Consider the following 5,295-nt stretch of genomic DNA (forward strand, 5'->3'; position numbering starts at 1 on the left):
AGTGTTCCATGAGCACTTGAGAAGAATGTGTATTCTGTTGTTTTTGGATGGAATGTCCTATAAATATCAATTAAGTCCATCTTGTGTAATGTATCATTTAAAGCTTGTGTTTCCTTATTTATTTTCATTTTGGATGATCTGTCCATTGGTGAAAGTGGGGTGTTAAAGTCCCCTACTATGATTGTGTTACTGTCGATTTCCCCTTTTATGGCTGTTAGTATTTGCCTTATGTATTGAGGTGCTCCTATGTTGGGTGCATAAATATTTACAATTGTTATATCTTCTTCATGGATCGATCCCTTGATCATTATATAGTGTCCTTCTTTGTCTCTTGTTATAGTTTTTACTTTAAAGTCTATTTTGTCTGATATGAGAATTGCTACTCCAGCTTTCTTCTGATTTCCATTTGCATGGAATATCTTTTTCCATCCCCTCACTTTCAGTCTGTATGTGTCCCTAGGTCTGAAGTGGGTCTCTTGTAGACAGCATATATATGGGTCTTGTTTTTGTATCCATTCAGCCAGTCTGTGTCTTTTGGTGGGAGCATTTAATCCATTTACATTTAAGGTAATTATCGATATGTATGGTTCTATTACCATTTACTGAATTGTTTCGGGTTGTTCTTGTAGGTCTTTTCCTTCTCTTGTGTTTCTTGCCTAGAGAAGTTCCTTTAGCATTTGTTGTAAAGCTGGTTTGGTGGTGCTGAACTCTCTGCTTTTGCTTGTCTGTAAAGGTTTTAATTTCTCCATCAAATCTGAATGAGATCCTTGCTGGGTAGAGTAATCTTGGTTGTAGGTTTTTCTCCTTCATCACTTTAAATATGTCCTGCCACTCCCTTCTGTCTTGCAAAGTTTCTGCTGAAAGATCAGCTGTTAACCTTACGGGGATTCCCTTGTGTGTTATTTGTTGTTTTTCCCTTGCTGCATTTAATATGTTTTCTGTATATTTAATTTTTTTTGCAGTACGCGGGCACGAACCCATGTCCCTTGCATCGGCAGGCGGACTCTCAACCACTGCGTCACCAGGGAAGCACTGTATTTAATTTTTGATAGTTTGATTAATATGTGTCTTGGCATGTTTCTCCTTGGATTTATCCTGTATGGGACTCTCTGTGCTTCCTGGATTTGATTAACTATTTCCTTTCCCATGTTAGGGAAATTTTCAACTATAATCTCTTCAAATATTTTCTCAGTCCCTTTCCACTTATCCGTTCTTCTGCCTCAGTTATTCTGCTATTGATCCCATCCAGAGTATTTTTAATTTCATTTATTGTGTCTTAAGAATAAATTTAACTAAGGACATGAAAGATCTTCACACTGAAAACTATAAAACATTAATGAATGAAATTGAAGAAGACACAAATAAATGGAAGGATACCTGTACATGGAATTAGAGAATTATTATTGTTAAAATTTCCATACTACCCAAAGTGATCTACAAATTCATGCAATCCCCATAATTCCAAAGGCATTTTTTAAAACAGAAATACAAAACAAAAAAATCCTAAAGTTCATATGAAACTAGAAAAGGCCGCAAATAACCAAAGAAATGTTGAGAAAGAAGAAAAAAGCTGGAGGCATCACAATTCCTGATTTTAAATTATATTATAACTCTATAGTAATCAAAACAGTATGGTACTGGCATAAAATCAGACACAAAGGCCAATGGAACAGAACAAAGATCCCAGCAATAAACCCATGCATATACAGTCAGCTAATTCTTTGACAAAGGAGTCAAGAATACACAATGAGGGGGCTTCCCTGGTGGCACAGTGGTTGAGAGTCTGCCTGCCGATGCAGGGGACACGGGTTTGTGCCCCGGTCTGGGAAGATCCCACATGCCGCAGAGCGGCTAGGCCGGTGAGCCATGGCTGCTGAGCCTGCACGTCTGGAGCCTGTGTTCTGCAACGGGAGAGGCCACAACGGTGAGAGGTCCACGTACCACAAAAAAAAAAAAAAAAAAAAGAATACACAATGAGGAAAGGATAGCCTCTTCAGGAAATGGTGGTGAGAAAACTGGATATCCACATGCAAAAGATACAACTGGATCCTTATTTTACATCATACATGAAAATCAACTCAAAACAGATTAAAGACTCATATGTATGACCTGAAACTGTAAAACTCCTAGAAGAAAACATAGGGGAAAATCTCCTTGACATTAGTCTTGGCAATAATTTTTTAGATATGACACCAAAAGCATAGCAAAATCAAAATAAATAAGTGGGATTGCATCAAACTAAAAACCTCCTGCATAGCAAAGGAAACAATCATCAGAGTGAAAAGACAACCAATGGAATGGAAGAAAATATTTGGAAACTATATATCCAGAAATATCTATAAGGAACTCATACTACTAACAGCAAAAACCCAAATAATCCAATTTAAAAATGAGCAGAGGAACTGAATAGATATTTTTTCCAAAGAAGACATACAAGTGGGCAATGGGTATATTAAAAGGTGCTCAACATCACTTATAATCAGGGAAATGCAAAACAACAATGAGATATCACCTCACATACATTAGGGCAGCTATTATTTAAAAAATAAGAGATAAGTGATGGAGAGGGTATAGAGAAAAGGGACCCCTTATACACTATAGTGAAAATGTAAATTGGTATAGCCAATATGGAAAACAGTATGGAAGTTCCTTAAAAAAATTAAAAATACAACTACCATGTGATCCAGCAATCCCATTTCTGGGTATATACCTAAAGGAAATGAAATCACTATCTTGAAGAGATGTGCGCACTCCTGAGTTCATTTCAACATTATTCACAATAGCCAAGATATGAAAACAACCTAAGTGCTGTCAATGAATGAATGGGTAAAGAAAATGTGGTGTGTATGTATATGTGTATACGTTATATGCATATATATTCAAATATGATATAAAATATTACTCAGCCTAAAAAAGAAAGAAATCCTCCCATTTGCAACAACGGGGGTGAATCTGGAGGGCATCATTAAGCTGAGTGAAATAAGCCAGACACAAAATACAAATACTGCATGATCTCACTTATATGTGGAATTCAAAAAAGTCTAATTCATTGAATCAGAGAGTTAAAAAGGTGGTTACCAGGGTGGGGCAGGGAGAGGTGAGAAATATAGAGACACGTTGGCCAAAGGATACATACTTTCAGTTATAAGTTTTAGAGACCTAATGTACAACATGGTAACTATGGTTAATAATAATGTATTGCATACTCGAAATTTGCTAAGAGAGTAGATCTTAATTGTCTCACCACGCACACAAAAAAGGTAACGATGTGAGGTGATGGATATATTAATTAGGCTGATGGTAATAATTATTTCACAATGTATCAAATATCAAAACATCACATTGTACATTTTAAATATATACAATTTTATTTGTCAATTATACTTCAATGAAGCTGGAAAAAAAAACTCAGATGTATTATAAATCTAAATGAAAATAGTAAAAAAACAAAGGTACTAGATAATTTTTAAAGTGAATATTTTCACTCAAATAGGTACTATAGTAATAAATTTTACAGCCTATGATAATTGCCTTACTTATAAAATGCTTGACAATAACTCATTCTTAGTATAATTTGCAATTTATGAATTTGAGGGGATTTAGCTCCTTGATAAAATATAAAATAATAAATATTCTTCCCTAAAACTCACTGGTGAGAAAAGATGAAAGACAATCATCTAATTCCATCTACTCAAAACTTTTAAACCAGATTATAAAGCTAAGTCGACCTGAACCCTTCACGGGTGAGGATTTCATTTCCACGGCTGCAATAATTTCATTTGTGGCCAAGTCTCAGCTCCAGGAGCAGACAGATTACCAAAGATGTTCTAGATCAGTATGAAGCACATTCTGCATAAACCAATTATGATGAAATTGTCATATCACAGATGACAGCCAATTTCATGCATTTCGTAGCCACTGAATTTATGTAATCACAACAGTAATAGAAATTGAACAAGAAAGATGTCATTACATATAATTCAAAATCTTAGATAGATATTTTACAAATAAAATTCTGTGAGTCAGCAAATAAGATTTTAAGAAAAATATGTTGTAGGAAAATATAGAGATATAAATATATTGTTTAAAAATTATACTTTCATGATTACTTTTTGCTTATTTCTATCTCATTGATTCATTTTAAGAGAAAACTAACATGTAAGTTTAAATAATATATTTAATCTTTTTTCCCCTCTATATTATTTCATTAATAAAAGTGGATGATAAAATATACCAAGGTAGAAGAGCAATGCTTACAAATTTCTCACTTTCATCCTACTTTTAACCCATGGATTCTGAATGGTGTGCTATAATATACACAAAAGGAAACAGTTTAATAAACATAATTAGCAATTATTTCATGCATCTTTCAATATGAAAGCCTGTTACAAACTAAGAAGAATTCATATGAGCTTTTCCTAAGACTGTTATTTATAGTGTGTTTGCAATAATAATAAGACCCAATCTGTTAGAAAATAAGTAAAGGACAAATTAATAACATCATCGTTTTGGTCTAATGATGCTTAATGCAGTTTTAGCAATCTGCTCAAGACAAAAGGTGGCCACACAGACATAACCAATTATGCATTTGTGTGGCAGATGAAATCTTTAATGATGAATCTGATTAACATTCAATAACAAACGTACAGGCTGAGAAAATGACGAAGCTACTGCCTCAAACATCAACTAAGGCTTTGTTCAGATTGAGGTCAGACTGGTATTCCAGAAAGGCGTATTAAAATAAAAGTTTATCAAATGTGTTAACATGGATTCCCCTAAAAAACCACAAAATCCTTGTTACACAAAGGTCACCTTTTTAACAGCTGACTTGTCTGATCTGTTAGGAAAATAAAAGACCAAACTTCTTTATGAGTTGTATGTATTTAATTTTTTAGAGAAGTTTTAAATCAATTTGGTTTGCTCTCCAAACACTAAAAACATGATAAAATCATGCCATCGAGATTTAGTAGTCCCGTTGCTTAAGTTTTTCTGAGCAACTTGAAGGGATTGTTTCACTCAGATTTATATTCCTAAAATGCCTTGGATCCAACGGGGTTTGATAATTGTTTCTTATCTAAATAAGCACTAATTAATAAAGCATGAAAGAGATTAGGTGAGGATATCTCAAACTGTATTTTTAAAATGTTTTATTGAAGAATAGCATACCTATAGAAAAGTGCACAAATAAAATGTTAAACACATTGATTTTCACAGAATGAGCACACCCATTGACCAATAACTGGATTAAAAACACTAAACGTCAAGAAACAGCATCCTAAAGGCCCCTTCTGGTCA

This window comes from Physeter macrocephalus, chromosome 14 (assembly GCF_002837175.3).
Source record: "Physeter macrocephalus isolate SW-GA chromosome 14, ASM283717v5, whole genome shotgun sequence".
Lineage (NCBI taxonomy): Eukaryota > Metazoa > Chordata > Mammalia > Artiodactyla > Physeteridae > Physeter > Physeter macrocephalus.